This window comes from Panthera tigris, chromosome B4, assembly GCF_018350195.1.
Source record: "Panthera tigris isolate Pti1 chromosome B4, P.tigris_Pti1_mat1.1, whole genome shotgun sequence".
In the NCBI taxonomy this organism is placed as follows: Eukaryota; Metazoa; Chordata; class Mammalia; order Carnivora; family Felidae; genus Panthera; species Panthera tigris.
The window spans coordinates 16,005,405-16,023,918 of NC_056666.1; the positions used below are offsets into that span (position 1 = coordinate 16,005,405).

General features: G+C 46.1%; 1 protein-coding gene across 1 annotated transcript in view; it reads right to left on the bottom strand.

Annotated features, from left to right (window-relative positions):
* Positions 1-18,514, bottom strand: part of ST8SIA6 (ST8 alpha-N-acetyl-neuraminide alpha-2,8-sialyltransferase 6) — a 150,060-nt gene that overhangs the window by 87,949 nt on the left and 43,597 nt on the right. The window lies entirely within an intron of this gene.

Consider the following 18,514-nt stretch of genomic DNA (forward strand, 5'->3'; position numbering starts at 1 on the left):
CTTCCAAAATACATGTACAGTTCTGACTTAGCATTAAATGCATTTATTTATTCATCCTGAACATTTTTGCTGAGAACCTGGTATGGGCTAGGGGCAGGCACAGGATGCTTAGGCAGCTGTAACAGACAAGGGTCCTTTCCCTGACACAGCAGGCCTTCGGGTCAGGGAGAAAGATACTGAACAAACAAAGAGCCACACAAATGAATACAGAATTAGGAACTGTCACTGGGATCATTAAAACAGCAGTGGATGCGACGGTGGAGTGTAACAAGGAGACCCCCCCCCCATCCTGAGGGAGCCTCTGAGACAGTGGTGCTTAGGACAGAGATGGAAAGGATAATCTCCGTGAGCTGGGTGAACCTTGGGAAGTGGGGGGAAGGTTCCAGGTAGAGGAAAAAGCAGGTACAAAGGCCCCAGAATGGGGGCCAGCCCAGAGTGTTATAGATCTATCCTAATAACAAGGGGAAGCAGGAGACTAATGTGACACTGATGTATGTTTTAAGAGGTTTGCCTCGCTGAGAAACGGAACGAGAGGTGATAGGGCTGCCGAAAAGGGGGGCAGGTTAGGAGAGAGAGGAGGGCGGTTTGTGTCACTAGTCAGGATACGGTGGACTGTGATGTGATCACAACACACCCAGCTTTACACGGCAAGGTCTGCCCCTCGATCGCTCGCATGCCCACCGAGCTACCCTGGGCAGCTGTGCTCCTTGTGATGCACGGACCCAGACAGCTCCGGTCCTGTGGCACCTTCATTTCCACAACCCGCTTCAGTACCTGCAGTGGCAGGAGAAGAAAGCGCTGGAAAGTCCCACCCAGCACCTGAATGCATTAGCCCAGCCAGCGCCAGCCGCGGGCCCAACCTGATTGCAAAGCGGGAGTCACGAGCTGACAGACTTGAGATCTATTCTGGAGGTGAGATGGACAGGACTTCGGAATAAATTGGATATGGGAAGTGAGGGGAGCAGGAGCAGGAGGTGTGGAGGTAAAGATAGACACAAGACAGCCTCATAATCAATTCGCTGGTATGGTGCAGAATGCTTTCTAAAAACACTGTCCACAGAGCACTTAGAGGCTCACAGAATCCCTTTTCATCCTGATCCGATTTTTCTCCCCCTCCCCCGCTGCCTTCCTCCTTCTCCCTCCTCTGCCTCCATGCCTGACCTTCTGTGCTTTCCAATTGTATCATCGTACCTTCCAAGGATTTGTTTATTTCGAATTTGCTGTGTATTTTATTCAGGCAGCATCGCTAATGAAGCGAATTACCCAGCCAACAGTGCTTTGAATTATGATGGCTTTGCAATATTGAATTGTGGAACTGTGACCAGGAGGCACCAATAAGGGTTGAGCATCCTCCAACTTGTCTTAAATTGGAGAGGATCTTTGTTAATAAAAAGTCAGAACAGTTTTGCCCAACTGAAATCACAGACAGACCGATGGAAAGCAAATGAGAGGATCTGGTATAAAGTGAAGACAGACAGGAAGTCATAGCAAAAAAACAAAGTCTGTAGTATCGGTAGGGCCAGGTTTGACCATTTCCTTTTTAAAAATCTTTGCTCAATAGAGTAGTTACAGGGATGCTACAGAGGGAATGTCTGTGTCCCCCCAGAATTCGCATATAGAAATTCTGACCCCTTGGCAGGTGACGAAGGTCACGGAGGGGGGAGGGAGCCTCATGAATGCAATCAGTGCCCTTATAAAATCAGCCTGACATGCCCAGTCCGGTCCCCTTCTGCCACGTGAGGTTACAGTGACAGGAAGACCGTCTCTGAGGAAATGAGCCCTCCCCAAATCTGAAGGTGCCACCATCGCAGACTTCCAGTCTCCAGAACAGAGACATGCATTTGGGTTGCTTATAAGCCACTCAATCTATAGGATTTCATTACAGCAGCCTCAACAGACTAAGACAAGGGCTTACACGGGTGTGTATAAAAATACACAGCAGTTGGGGCGCCTGGGCGGCTCAGTCGGTTAGGCGTCCAACTTCGGCTCAGGTCATGATCTCACAGTTCGTAAGTTCGAGCCCCACCTCGGGCTCTGTGCTGACAACTCGGAGCCTGGAGCCTGCTTCCGATTCTGTGTCTCCCTCTCTCTCTGCCCCTCTCCTGTTGGCCCTCTGTTGCTCTCTCTCAAAAATAAATAAACATTAAAGAAAAATTTTTCAAAACCCACCCAGAAGTCACTAAATACATGGTCCTTTTGTATTCTCCTAAAGGCATCATTGTATTCCTTCCCCAAACCAGTCATGGTTATGAACACAGGGGTCAGAAACTTCTCCCACCTCTAGAAGCTGCTTCACCATGAGAGGAACAGAAAGGGAAGTCCCCGGAGTTAGTTCTCTTTGCTTTCTGTTTTTTTCCTGTCCTCTTCTCATTCAGAGACTTCATAAGTTTTCTTCCTTTTCATCTAATGTCCTTAAAACCTGCCTAGGAAGGCATTAAGATACTCACAGGCAGAACCTGTGAACTTCAGACATTTGTCTCTCTGAGGCATCTGATCGATACAGCCCCTTTTGCTGCCCTCTAGAGAAGTCTCCTCCTCGCACGTGGTGTTTTCAACTATGTTTGTTATTCAAGACAGAAATACAAATTAACAATAGAACTGCCATGTTTTGAAATGCTTGAATACCTGAGACCCTAAGAGACACCAGGAATCCTGGGAGATGTGGAGAGCATTAGGCCTTCCAGGGAGAAGGTGAGATCATCTGGTTGGGCTAGCCCGTCAGACCTCTCTGCTGTGAGAATAAGTAAGAGTTAGATGTGGCTTGGATCTGAGAGCTTTAGGAAAACCACAAAAGAGTCCCTTGCTCTTCGGAGAGTAAAAGAAGAAACTTTCGCCGTTCTGATTTGAGAGCAGACACGACCCGGAGACAGACCCTATTTGAGAAGCTGGTCCCCACCGCCAATGAAGATAGACGTCTGAGTCCTCTCTAACTTCTGGATTTGGGGATATCTCTCAGACAAGTCAAAAGAGAAAAAAATGATCAAGGTACAAGTAGGGATTCTAAAGACCTGGAGTCAGAGCCAACCTGGAGGAGCAAGAGATTGCCACGAGACAAGTGTGGGCTGATATGTAACCCAGAAGGGATTCTCGGCAATCGGGTTGGAACGGCCCAGCTGAAAGCAGCAGGTGTCAGGGAGAACTTGAAAAGGGAAGCTACGGAGGTGAAGCATATCACAGCCTGCTGTGCGGAAGTTCCTACGCAGGCAGAAGTCAGGACATCAATGGAGGGCCCCCCTCCCACAAACTAACTCAAGTTCATAGTCTGAGCAGTTGAGTCTAGGGAGAAAAAGCACAGGAATGAGGAGGGCTGCCAGATGAGCTCTAATAACCAAAACCCATGGGGCCAGACTTTTTCGGGCTCAAAATAAGAATTCTATTTCTGTTGACTCAGACTTTTTTTTTTTAATTTCAATTTTATTTCAATTTTTTGGTGAAGGCTCTTCTAACATACTTCTTACCAGAATTAGGTAAAGACAGGATCGGGTGACCTATGACCTACTGAGCTACACAGCTTGCTCCCAAGACAAGTCACAGAAGAGACACTGGCATGGGGAGCCTGGGTGGCTCAGTCAGTTAAGCGTCCCACTTCGGCTCAGGTCACGATCTTGGGTTCATGAGTTTGAGCCCCGTGTTGGGCTCTGTGCCGACAGCTCAGAGCCTGGAGCCTGCTTCGGATTCTGTGTCTCCCTCTCTCTCTGACCATACCCCGCTCAGACACTCGTACTCGCTCGCTCTCTCTCTCTGTCAAAAATAAACATTAAAACAAAAATTAAAAAAGAAGAAGAAGAAGAAGAAGAGGAGGAGGAGGAGGAGGAGGAGGAGGAGGAGGAGACGACACTGGCCATCCTCCTGGAGAGGCACTAGACCTTGGACCAAGTCAGCGCTTGCAGCCTCCCAGATCAGAGAGCAGAGATGGCTGTAACTACCCGGCCAGTGCCTCTTTAATCACTCCATTATGAGATCACAGTCTCTGCTCATGAGTCACTGTGTGAGACTGCCTACCTACTCATTTGTGACATTCGTGGCATCCTTTCAGTGCTCTCAGTCGTCTGCTCCCTTAGCATTCTGTCACTTCACCTTGCAAAGCTGCAGTAATGGAGCACGACAGCCCCTGGCATACTACCTGGCTGCACCTGACCCCTCAGGACTGCTGGGGAAAAAAATCATACAGGTAGGTGGTTGGTGCCTTGATAAAGGCATGGTGTCCGATCCGTTCAGCCTTTTTTCCACCTTGATGATAATGTTACATGTCGCCAGCTACCTTCTCTTCCCATTTCCCTCAATGGCTACCTACCCATTTACCGTTCTCTGCCCTCTGAACTTCTCAATCACGCGTCCCATCTCAGAGAAAAATGTCGCTGCCACGTGTGAACTGATCTTTAGGGATCAGACATCCTTACTCTCCTTCTTAGAGGAAAAAGTCTCTCTGCTCCACAAAAGGATAATCCACCTGCCATCCCCTCCCTCCCCGTCTCCCCTGAGATCTGGACCCGCCCCCTTCATTTTGCTCTCCATTGAACCTTCACCCTTTCCCTCCCACTGCCCCCTCCTCCTCCTCAGGCTCAATTCTCTGCCATCTCAAGGTCAAAACCAAACAAAACTCATTCTGCTCTTCTCCTTTGCCTAATGCCTTGCCTCGCCTTCCAACTGTACCCCGCTGCATTCACTTTTCTTTCCCCACAAATCCGCCAAACTGTTCTGGGGAGGCATCACCAAAGCCAGGGGTTATTTCAGTCCTCTTTTACGTCCCGCCATCTCAGCTGCAGACCCCCCACGCTGCACCTGGTTCCCATCACAGTCCTCTCCCCCTGTTCTTCAGGGTTCTTCTTCCTGTTCTGCCTGTTACTTTTACATAACTGGCTGGTCTTCAGTGACAGCATTCCCCAGGACTCCCTCCAATCGCCTTTTCTCCTCAGCCAGCCTGCTTTCTCCAAACACCTCAACCAACCTCTCTCCCCCTTTGCTCCATCCTAACTGCCCCCTGGGGGTGGTGTTACGCATGCACATTGGATCCTGTCATTTCCCTGGGCTAAGTCCGTCTGGGACCCCCCCTCCCCCTCCAGCCACCTCAGGACAGGCTCCACACTTCTTGACTGGACCTACAGAGCCATCCAGGACGCAGCCCCAAAGACTCTGGGCTCCTCTTTTGCCGACAGTTTGCTACCTGCTAAACGGTACAAATTCTCCATTCCTTGCAAGTCTTACATTATGGATTCTGATGGCTTGTATTATTTAATTATAGAATTTGTTTATTTGGTTCTGGCAACCAAGACTTCAGGCACATCTTCAATCACTTCAGTATATGTCAGAGGGAAAAAAAACTCTTTAATAAGAACTGGGGGGAAAAAACGCACACAGAAACAAGCATTTCTGCCATCGTTATCTGCGTGGCTGATCTGTTTTTTAGAAATTCTGTCTCTTTAAGTCAGCCTTGAGTCGAAAGCGATCACTTTACAAAACCACCTGGCAAAATTTCACAAAATAGCAGGAAGCTTAAGGACCACACAGTTCCTGCAAGAGGATAAAAATTAAGCCTCTGAGGATGCAAAAAAATACCTCTTTAAAAAAAAAAACAAGTGATTCAACCCCTACAAAATAATGTGCCCAGTACTCAGTGGGCAACCACTAGGACCTCGAAAACAGAGTTTACATCACCTTCTGAGCATCACTTGCAGTGAATGCCATCATGCCATTGTCCCCTGGACAAGTAAAATATCCCAAAGAATAATGTCCATAGGTGACTAAGGACTTTCAAGACCATGCAAATCCTTTGTCCGAAGGCCATAAAGGGGGCAAAACCGGAAGGTGTTATCTAGATGAAAAGCGTAAAGCCTAATCAGTTTTACTCTCTCAGAAGAAAGAATGTTTTAACAGATGGAGAATGCAGCCTAAAACTGGAAAGAGCCCAATGAATGGGAATCTTCCCATTTACTTCTCAGGCTCCTTCCCCGCTCCCGGGAAGAGGAGCTATAAAGCCAGGAGTGTCTCCTGACCACCAGCGGAAACCCCCCTATAGAGACGTGTAAGAGGTGACAGTGACCACCTATGCTCTGACTTCAACGTCATCAAGCAAAGGTTCTAATTATTAATGTGCCCCCCCACCCTATAGTTTCCCTGAGAGACAAAGGCCAAGTACCCAGCCTACTGCATAGCTTGATTATTCTAGCAGCCTGGTTAACACAAGTCTGCCTTTACACACAGGAACTGGCCAAACCAAGTCTTGGCGCCTTACGGAGATGAGGGGCAGACCCTGGGCTGCCTCTTTGTTCAGTCGTTAGCCATGTATCAATGGAGCCCATAGCCTGGGCCACTGGCAATGGTGGCTATCGGAGATAGGACAGTGGACAAGACAGTGTCCTTGCTGCCTTAAAGCAACGAGTCTGGTGAGGAGGACAGACAGGTAAACATGCACTTATCAGGCTGACTTTGCAGAATGAGCGCTGGCTGTTTTCTGTAATATTAATTTCAAGGAACCGTGAATCTGTGTTTTGGCGGATGTCACGTAATTCAAAATAACAGTAAATGCTCTCAAAATGACCACGCAGAACTCCATTCTTTTCCACATGAACACTGCAGCCAACTGAAAATGGAGGTTTCAGCAAAACAATCTCTTGCTAACTTGGTTTCACCTTAATGTTTGCCTGTCTTTGGTCACCCTTGACAGAGGTTAATTGGGTAGCTCTCTCCCACTAAATCAGTAGCCATAGTGTATTCTGGCCCCCTACCACTGTTGAAAGATAACTTTCAAAAATGCAAAGTCATACATCTCATACAGATGTGAAATGAACACGCATTAAAGATTTTGTTCTATTCATAAGGAGAGAATCAGTTCAAAGGAGAATCCACAGCACAGACACATTTATAGACCAGGAATATCGAGATGAATGTCCAAAGGGGGCAAAACCAGTGGAGAGGGGGTGGGGAAATCAAGTGGACCTCTACCAGGTAGGACATCGTTTGCATATTGCTCAGTTAACTATAACTTACAGAGTTGTGAAACTGCTCCCAAAGGATCAGGACCAGATAACTCGGAGGTGCGTTGTCTGAACAATGCAAACTTAACCAATGAAGCACAAAATTTTCCCTCGACCATTTACAATATCGCTGCCCATCGCTATGATGTTGAAGGAAAGATCCATAGTAATGAACCTCATAGGCTCCCACTTCTGGTAAATTTCAGCCCTTCCGCCCCACAGCTTGCCCTGAGGGGAACAGGCTGGCCAGGCGCAGGTGTGAGTCCTTTCTGGCAGATGGGAAGCACTAACGATGAGTTACCAAAAGGACAAGTCTGATCCGGAGATTAATTAAAATTTCAAATCCAGATGGGCAACAGTAGGGTCAAAATAGAGATGAAATAAAATAGAAGCACATTGGGAACAAAAGGAAGACAAGTGACAAGCATTGGAGCATTCGTGTCTCACTGCACTGTCCTTAAGTGTGAGATCCTTGGGGACTGGAGATAAGCTCACACGTGTGGAGTCGGGTGGGATTCGTCCACACTGCGGCATTTCTAAGTATTTTTTTAACCCACCATCAACAATATCTTCTTGCACGATACAGCCAAAATCATTCTGACTTTTTTAAAAGTCTATTTATTTATTTTGAAAGAGACAGACGGGGGGGTTGGGGGGGGGGGCGGTGGTAGACAGAGAGGGAGAGAGAGAATCCCAAGCAGGCTCCACACTGTCAGCTCAGAGTCTGACGCGGGGCTCGAACCCAGAAATCTGTGAGATCATGACATGAGCCAAAACCGAGAGTCAGATACTTAACCAACTGAGTCACCCAGGCACCCCTGGTTTGACTTTTTCTTAACATGCTTCGAATTTGAAAATCTTGGACAAACTGAGTATATTTTCAATACTAATATCTATACTCCTTGAAGCAAAAATTCCACTATGCCTTCCTCGTGAAGCATAAAGACGATGGCAACATCTATTGCATGGACATTAGGCACCAGGTGTCGTTTCAAACACTTCATACATATGTTACCTCACTTATTCCTCAAATGAATATACAAAGTATGCACTCTGTCCATTTTACAGATGAGGAAAACAGCACGGTAAGATTAAAGGATATATCTACAATCACTGTGCTAGTTAGAACTGGAGTTTTGAAGCCACGTGCTATCGCTCTGTGTTCTTAACCACTATCCGATGCCACTTCCACTAACAGGGGGGAAATCTACCTTCAGTGGAGGGCTATTCACGGTCTATAGCAAGCACCACTTGCCCTCCCCCCCGAATCTGAACCTATGGGAGCTGAAAAGACCCTCTCCTTGATCAAACTGTCGTCAGGTTCCTTGAGCTTTTTCAACTAGACCCCGTCCTGGGGCATGTCCTTCAGAGTCCAATTTTAGCAAAAATCCTGCTAAGTCAGTTTGGCCCGAATCCCTTACCCTCCACATGTGATCACGCTGAATATCTAACCCAATTCCTGATCCCCCACTGTTCCCCAGGTGATATCTGACCACCCTGGCCTGCCTTCAGGGAGAATCCTGCCAGGCCAGTTCAGCCAGAATGCCCCCTTACCCGGATGCCTCCTTTCAGTAAGTGTTCATCCACTAACCCCTGCCCCCATGTGCTCCTTAGCTATAAACTCCCCCATATCCTTGTTGTCCCCAGAGTTGAGCCCAATCTCTCTCCGCTAAACACCCCATTGCGGTGGCCCCCATACCTGTCCCGACAGAACTCTATAGTCTGCTTTACCGCTTTAACAAGTGTCATGAATAATTTTTTCTTTAACAGAGCTATTTTGCAATTCTATAAATTGCAGCTAGCTGACAGCAATGCAAAATAATTCTTGTCAACAGGCATACAAATGAATTATGTCCAGTGGAGAGACAACGCTCCCCCACAGAGGGAAAATTAGGTTTGCCTCCATTTGGTCATTCGTCTCAATATTCCTGATCTATAAATCTGTCTGTTCCTTTGAACTGGTTGTAACACCTTACCAGTTTCTTTACGGATGAGTTAAACACAATCTCTCAAAGGTGTTCATTTTCCTATCTACATGAGAGGCATGATTTTACCTTTTTAACAAAACTATGTTCCAACACTCCGGACGAGAGTGTTGAAGACATTTCCGAACTGAATAAACAGATCACCCTGATCAAGAAGATACACTCTGGTGGCAAACAGACCACAGTTCAGAGCCGTGGCACGCTAGGCGCTTAGCTCCAAGAAAGTTCTTTAACTCCTCTGTGCTTTCGGCTTCGTGCGCAAAATGGGGATAATACCGTCTGCAGATCTGATGCAGTTTGTAAGAGACAATGCGTGAACATGCTCAGCACAGTAAATGGAACAGAGAGCTCGCTTAAACGGGACTCAGCGGGAGCCCTCGAGGGGACTGTCATTTTTGAGGGTGCCTCTTAAAGCAACACTCCTGAAGCTGCAATGCGCCTCTGAATCACCTGGGAATTTTACTAAAATCCAGATTCTCAGTCGGGAGGTCTGGGATTGGGCCTGATATTCTGCATTTGTTTCTTTTTTTTTAAGTTTATGTATTTATTTTGAGTGAGAGAATGGGGTGGAAGGGGCAGAGAGGGGGAGGGAGGGAGAGAGAGAGAGAGAATCCCAAGCAGGTTCTGTGGTGTCAGCAAGGAGCCCGATTTGGGGCTTGATCCCATGATCCATGACATGATGACCTGAGCTAGAATCAAGAGCTGGATGCTCGGGGCGCTTGGGTGGCTCACTCAGTTAAGCACCGACTTCGGCTCAGGTCATGATCTCACGGTTCATGGTTTCGAGCCCCGCATCTGGCTCTGTGCTGACAGCTCAGAGCCTGGAGCCTGCTTCGGATTCTGTGTCTCCCTCTCTCTCTGCTCTGTCCCCACTCGTGCTCTGTCTCTGTCTCTCAAAAATAAATAAACATTAAAAAAAATTTTTTTTAAATGAGCTGAATGCTTAACGCTGAGACACCCAGGTGCCCCCGAATATTCTGCATTTCTACCAAGCTCCCAGGTGATGCCAATCCTACTTGACTAAACATTGCACTTTGAGTGACAAAGTCTTACTCTTTTTTTAAAAGACTCTTTTTTTATGATTTTTGTAATGTTTATTTATTTTTGAGAGAGACAAGAGCACAAGCGGAGGAGGGGCAGAGACAGAGGGACACAGAATCTGAAGCAGGCTCCAGGCTCTGAGCCATGAGCACAGAGCCCCACACAGGGACTGAACCCAAGAACCATGAGATCATGACCTGAGCCGAAGTCGGATGTTTAACCGACTGAACCACCCAGGTGCCCCAACAAAGTCTTAAGCTTGATCGATGATCACGTTCTTCTACCCTGATTGTTCTCTCCTAATAGCCTAGAATAAGACTTTCAAGAAATGCAGGACTGCCTCACAGCCAGTAGCGTTAGTGGGAAAAACGATGAAATAATTTGAAAAATTTCAAGAGTAAAGTGAGCTAAGTTACCATGTCACTAACAAGAGTTTGTTGCGGTTTTTAAATTTTCAGATGAAAAGCTCAAGGAGGGAAATAATTTAAGAGGAGATTTATGGTACTGAGAACATTTAACATGATTGCTTTTCTGAGTCAAGACACAGCGCTCAGCCTCCCGGGAGCTCTGCTACAAAGAACACACAACCAGCCTCCATTGTCACTAATACCTCCATTCGGCCCCACCACCCCATCAAACGCAACCCTCTGATGGGGACTGTTCCAGAAAACTGGACGGTAAGTGAAGGACATGACCTTTTCTGAGAGAATGCCAATGGACGTGAGTTGCAAATGTATCTAAAATGGCATTTAAAATCCATGTTTAAGGGGCGCCTGGGTGGCTCAGTCAGTTAAGCGTCCGACTTCAACTCAGGTCATGATCTCACGGTCCGTGAGTTCGAGCCCCGCGTCGGGCTCTGGGCTGACGGCTCAGAGCCTGGAGCCTGCTTCGGATTCTGTGTCTCCCTCTCTCTCTGCCCCTCCCCCGTTCATGCTCTGTCTCTGTCTCAAAAATAAATAAACGTTAAAAAAAAATTTTTTTAAATAAAATCCATGTTTAAGTGTCCATATGAGCTATGCAATCTCAATCAAAGCTCTTCATCCGAACCAAAAAATAAACAAATTTCTCTGTCAACTAAGTATTTCGTCAACAAACTTTGGAGAAGTGAATAGTAAGATAAAGATTTAACTGGGAAAATAACTTTTACCTGTATTCCATGCTGAGCCTATAGTGGTGTCTGAGGTAGCCATATGGCCACCGGATAACACTTAAGAATTTAAAAATATGTGGGGTGCCTGGGTGGCTCAGTTGGTTAAGCCTCTGACTTTGGCTCAGATCGTGATCTTATGGTCTGTGAGTTCGAGCCCCGCGTGGGGCTCTGGGCTGATGGCTCGGAGCCTGGAGCCTGTTTCCGATTCTGTGTCTCCCTCTCTCTCTGCCCCTCCCCCGTTCATGCTCTGTCTCTCTCTGTCCCAAAAATAAATAAAAAACGTTGAAAAATAAATAAATAATAAACATTAAAAAAAAATTTTTAAATACGTAAATATTTGAACCACAACTACAGTTTTAAAATAATCTTAGTCATGAAAGAGTAAAATCTGCCTTATAACCCATAGGTCCATAGCTCATTTTTATAAAATCATACTTCATATTCATTTTCAGGAAAGCATTAGGGTCAAACACTAGGAACCTCCTGAAGACGCTTTTACAGACTCTTCTTTAAAAAACAAAATGAACAGGGGTGCCTGGGTGGCTCACTCAGTTAAGCGTCCGATTCCGGCTCAGGTCATGATCTCACGGTTCGTGGGTTTGAGTCCCACGTCGGGCTCTGTGCTAACAGCTCAGAGCCTGGAGCCTGCTTCAAATTCTGTGTCTCCCTCTCTCTCTGCCCCTGCCCTGTTCATGCTCTGTCTCTCTCTATGTCAAAAATAAATAAACATTAAAAAAATAATAATAATAAAAAGCAAAATGAACAAAGGTGGTGCAACGGTTTCTGATCATCGGAGCAAGGAGAAATTGACTCAATACAAACTATGGCAAAGACCGGGTACCAACGTGGAGGAGATATTGAAGCTCCAGGGAAATAACATGCTATGAAAACATAAGTATCCCCAAAGCTAGGCACTGAACACATCTGAGCAGTGAGCAAAATCCTAATTTACTGGTTTAACATTAAAAAATAACATATGGTGGGACACCTGGGTGGCTCAGTTGGTTACGCGTCTCTCGGTTTTGCTCAGGTCATGATGTCGCGGCTTCCTGGGTTCAAGCCCCACATCGGGCTCTGCACTGGTAGCACAGAGCCTGCTTGGGATTCTCTCTCTCTCTCTCTCTCTCTTTCTCTCTCTCTCTGCTCCGCCCCTACTTGGACTGTCTCTCTCTCTCAAAATAAATAAATAAATAAACTAAAAAAAAAAAAAAGTAGTGGATAGTGATGTATCTTATAAAGGCTATTTGGGGTTTACTTGTGGAATTAAGGTCAGTGTCACCATAATGAAAATCAGCGGAAAAAAGTCTTTCAGAAATCATGTCCAAACATTTGGGAGCACCTTAGATATGAAATAAAATGGCAATAAGGATGTGTCATAATAAAATAAAAGTAGCCAGTAGAATATTTCATCTTACTGTGGCAATTTTATGTGAAATGAGGCAAAAGGCCCTGTCACAGAAAAATGATTTTCAAAATCCTGAAATTACTTCATTCAGTTCAACAGGAAGTACACAGAATCTCCCTATCAATCAAGATGTTTTGTGTGACTCATGTTTTATGAGACAATGATGAAAAACTATAAACTAGAGTTTGTTCAAAAAGCAACTTCCAGAATTTGCCCTCGATCCACTGTTAATACATCTCTATATGGGCCTTTGACACGATTGTGTCTTCCTCATCTCTCAGAGGCCCCCTCTAATAAATCTGAACAAATGGGTGAATGAGCAAATGGCAACTAAAACTGAGACACCAGAAGACTATAACTCATGGAGGGGAAAAAAAAAAAGGATTCTGGAGCCATTCAGACTGAAAAGAGAAAATTCTAGAAAAAAAAATTAACAGGAAGAACTAGAACCAAAAGGATTTTCTGATTAACCCCCCCAGCTAATTATAAGATTTAATGACCCAGAAGAACCTAGCATCTCTTCATTTTATTTGAGATTTTACTGTGTTTAAAATGATGCTGTCCAAGCATTCTTATTAATATTGAATGAAAGTGGAAGAGAATTGGCTAACTGAATTTCCTGAGCTTAGGTAAACCGTAATTAGGAAGCGTTAGGAGAGTATCCCAAGAGACCTATCCATCTCAAAATGGAGCGATAGAATTACAGATGAAATCCGACAAGGAAACAGCACTACGTAATCATCCCTGAAAAGACGAAACACAATTACTGGAAGGTGGTGCCGGGTTCTACGCAGTGCACTCAATCGCGTCACGTCTCATTCCGTGCACCTCCAGAGCAATAACCCTACTCAACAAACCTCAACTCCCAATTACATTAAAATCTACCAATCTCCTTTCTGCCATTCGCAATTTCCTATCTGATAAAATGTGCTGCTGTTATTTCACTTAAAATCTGGAATAATCTGAACCTGCTTCAATCAGAGCTCCTGCGTCGGGTATGGATTTGCAGGGAGGGGGGCTGGATGTTTACTTTTCGCTTTGCTGTCTTGCGTCTGAGCCTGGAAGACCTCATGGGCGCTGCCTGCCAGACTCTGAAAGGACCATTTCAGGCCATTTCTGAGAGGACCTCTTTCCCTGGGCTCAGGTTCTCCTTTAAAGTGCCTTCCCTCTGGAGGCTATTTCCTCTTGCTTGTTAACTAGTTCCTACTCCCATTTCCTACTCATCCAAAAAACTAGTCTCTGTGAATAGGATCATACATGGCAACGAGTTCTAATGAGTTTTTAATGTATTGCACTTCACAGTGAACGAATTTGCATTTAAAAAAAAATGCTTTTAAAGATGTCTTCTTCTGTCCCTAAGTCCAACCCCATTTGCAAGGAGAGCCCCCACTCTGGTCTAGGCTGAGTACTGCCATCGCTTTGAGCCTCTGGCAGTGCTCTGGCCCCTCTGGCCTCCCTAGTCCCCACAACCCAAGTCCCTCAACCCAAGTCTCAACTTCCGACCCCACTCCCGAGGGACAGATTTGCCTTTCCCGGTTTTCACCTTAGGGATCCCTCTTGGCCATGGCCAGCAATCACTGTGACTACCCTCACATCACTGACATCTGGCTCCTGTTGCCCTGGACAATAGCTGCCCTCACCCAACCCCCAGCTCTAGCCTCCCGGAGCCTCACACCATCCCACCCATCCACCAGTGGCCAAGCCAGCCCCAGCCCCTCTTGACGGGCTCAGAGAAATTAGTAATCCAATCAAGGGTGCTAAAGTGGGAACTGAGACTCTGGAGCAGCCCCAAATGTTGGACAGAGAGGAGCTCAGGCCCATGGGAGCCCCCATTCGCCCGTTAAGTGTCAAGCAATAGGCCTGACGAGGCCACGCACAGGGATGACCCTGAGTGGGGACCGATGTGCTATGAATCCCTAATGTGAGCCTAGGGGCTCCATCCGCTGCTACATCAAAACGGCTGCATCAGTTCGAAACTGCATGTTCCCCAAACACAGGCCTTTTAGGTACTTTGCCCACAAGAACTTTACAGGAATGGGTCTGTAATCCACGTAAGTTGCATATTAACGCCACAGAATCAAGGAGAAGTTCAGATAAAGGCACACGCAGTACTAGCATTTTCGTTATCTAACACACCTCTTTTTTCAATTCTATCAAAAATGGAATCTGTTCTATTTATTCTATCCACTGAATGCATTTTTTTTAATTCAAGAGATACAATATTCAGAATAATTACTTTTATTACAGCCATGGGTTTTTCCTTAGGCAATGAACGATTCCATCTAATTCAGCTGCTTATTATCTTTTTTTCTCAACTCCTGTATTTCTTTCCCAGTAATAACATATATTTTCTCAAGTTTTAAAATCTCTTTATTAGACACAATTGAATGTAATTTGGGATTTACAAGTCTTATCACATTCTGCTTCTGCCTGAGCGATTCTGAACACAGGAAGTACAGACTGCATGTATTTCTTCAGAGTCCCTCTAACTTTTTGCTTGAGATTTGTGAAAAAAAATTATGGTTCTTTGACATCTTTTCATCTAGTCACTGCTGCAGCATCTGGAAAACACCAGGAGCCTTACTTGCCCAATGCCCCACTCTGACACTTCTCACTTACAGGGTTGTTTGAAATGGGCCATTTTGCCAAGGGGGTTGGCCACACAGCTAAAACTAAGGAGAACCAATAATTTTGGACGCAACGATTCATCCCTTCATGAAACCTATTTTACGTGCTATCATTTACATATTATGATTTTGCTCATGGGTGTGAGAGCTAGAATGGAGGGCCTTCAGGAAATCGAGATATATTATATCCATTGTATTACTTTAGTTTACCAGCCTGACACCTCCACTTACCGTGTAGCAAGTATTTTCACCCGATATTCAGAATAATCCTGTGAAGTGAGTATTTCTATCACCACTCTCATATACCAAACAGAATTTACTGCTGCTAATTTTAATACGTTCTACTCACTTACGCCAGTATTCTCCCTGCAATCGTTCTTTAATCGTATGGAGACTCCCCTGCAATACACACACCTGCCTTCATTTCTCTCCCTGCCCAACTCATGTCCCCGAAAGCATTCTGAATTCCCTTGCCTCTCTCTCTCCGTTGCCCTCGCCTGGAAAATTCAGAGCCCTGAATATACCCAACTCTCTGCCATCTGGGCCTGCCCCCAACCAGCCAAATCCTGCTGGAGAAAAAAAGCACACAATTCCAGTGAATGAGTGCACTTCAAATTTGGCTCTACAAACTTCAAATTGATTTCTGGCAGTCCTATTTCCCTAATAAATTTCAATCTCTTTTAAAATCATTAGTTCATTTCTTCTCTGCTCCAACCTCCCTAGCCCCCACCTCTCCTTTCGCCTCAGCTGATGGCCTCATCTCATACTTCAGTGAGGAAAAAGAAGCCCACAGAGGGCCCTGCTTTCAAACACCTTCTACTAGATCTAAAACCTCTCGGCTTCTGTGCCTCTCTGTCTGCTTGGCCCGCCATCACAAAATACCTCAGACTGGGTGGCTACACCGACAGGCATTTATTTTCTCACAGTTCTAGAAGCTAAACGTCCAAGATCAAAGCATCAGGCTCGGTTTCTGGCGAGACCTCTCTTCCTGGCCTACAGATGGTCACCTTCTCACTGTGTCCTCACAGGGCCTTTTCTCTGTGTGCACACACATGCAGAGAGAGTTCTCTGGTATCTCTTCCTCTTTTTCTAAGGACACCAGTCCTATTGGATTAGAGCACTGCCCTTACTTCCTCATTCAACCTTAACTGCCGCTCTAAATATTTGCACGTTGGGCATGAGGGCTTTAGCATGTCAATTCTGGTGAAGATACAAATCAGTCCCTATCAGAGACCATCTTCTTTGCTTACCATGAATTACATCAGAAGAATGTCTCTGCCCCTATCAAGAGCCAACAGCCCCCCTCTCTTGCTCTGGATCCCCAGCCCTTACCACCTTTGTAAGAATATCATTGATGGGGCGCCTGGGTGGTCATTTAAGTGTCCAACTTAATCTTGATTTTGGCTCGGGTCACGATCTCACAGTTTGTGAGTTTGAGCCCCGCGTCCAGCTCTGTGCTGACAGTGCGGAGCCTGCTTGGGATTCTCTCTCTCTCTCTGCCCCTCTCGTGCTCTAAGTAAATAAATAAACAAAAACAAAAAAGGAAACGAACATCACTGACCCACTCACCTCCCCTTTCCTGTGCACAACCAGCGTCTGCCCCTCTCCCCCTTGGGTCGTTCTTGCAAGCGTTCTGACATGCTCCTCCCGGACTCACAATCCCTCTCCATCTCCTAGCTGCCTTCTCTGCCCCCCTTCAAACAGTTCCCCCAAGCACTGTCTACATCACTGCTTGCCTCTCCTCAATGATTTTTTCACTCATCAAAACCACTCAAATCTGGCTAAAACTGCTTGCCTCAAAAGCTCCACAACATCCCAACATGCTCCAAAAGTTAATGGAAACAACTTCTTATTTCACTCAATTGTTCAGTTGACCACTCTCTTCCCCCAAAATTCTCTTCTTGCTGGAGCCATGCTATCACACTCTCCTGGGTCTTTCTGCTCTGCTTCTCCTCCTCTTTCGAACCTCTAAATCTTGGAGCGCCCGAGAACTCGCTCCTGTATCATTTGGCATCATCATCTCTTGCCCAGCTACTTCTAACCCGATGCGATTTCAACCCTGTTTCCCGGCTTTCCCTGCCTCTCTGACGGTGACACACAAATTTATATGTGCAGCTCTGACCTCCCGGCTGAGCTCCAGACTCATTTATACGGTCCAAATGTGTGACAGCTCCTCTTGGATGTCTAATGTTCTTGTGCAATGAGGCATATCCAAAACATAACCCTTGACTTTCTTCTCCCTTTCCAGACTTCCCCATCTCAGTAGATGGCAATGAACTGCTCACACAAAAACTTTTATCACCCTTGACTTCTCCCCTTCCCTTATCTCCTACTTCCAGTCTTTGGCAATTCGGCCTCAAATGCATCTCCCTCTCTGTATCTCTAGCCCAAGGCACCTCATCTCTCCCCTGAACCGCACACAGCCTCCTAACTAGTCTTTCCGCTTCCATTCCTGCCCCACCGCCATCCATTCTCTATGCAGCTACCAGAAGAACCTGTTACAAACTTACATCAGATATTTCATCTTTCCCTTACGCAAAACCCCTCCGAGATTTCACTGATCGTTGGAACAAAACTCAAAATCATCACCAAGGCTCGCGTCCTACATTATCTAACTGACCAGACCTCTCTTCCTGCTTTGCCCCGTCTCCCTCACCTCCCCAGCCCCATTCTTTCTGCTTCTCAAACATGTCAAGGTCAGGGTCTATGTACCCACTGCTCCCTCTGCCTTGAACACTCTGGCCCGTCATGCAGGTCTTAACTCAAACGTCAGCCCCTCAAAGTGATTTTTCTGACGCCCTGTCTAAAGCAGACCCTCACCCGTCCCCAGCACTGACTTTCTATTTCCTTCATACTGCTTATCACAGCGAACTCCAAGAGGGGAGAGTTTCGGTCTGCCATGCTACGTTCCCTGCTCTGTCGTCAGCACCAAGCCCACAGCTGGCACACAATGAAAACTCACTGAAAGAATGAAATTGGTCGCACGCACTCTCTCTCTCTCCTCCAGGACGCCAAAGGAAACCCATAATTGCCTTCCCCAATCCTCCATTTGTCCCCACCCCATCTATCTCCTAAGGAGAGCTATATCAGCCAGACCGGTCCTGGGCTCTTTGTACATCAGAGTCAGAGAGCTGACAGAGAATTAATAGAGGAAGATAGAACCTGAAAGGCTTAGGAAGGGAAAAACTTGGGAGAAATCGGCTGTCAGTCAAAAATAATAAAGAATAGAGGTCTGAGTGAAGAGATGGGGGGAGGAAGCAATGGGAAGGAGGGGGAAATGCCTGTGGTCTAGACGTAAGCGAGAGAGTTCTTTCTCCACTTGTCAAATCTGA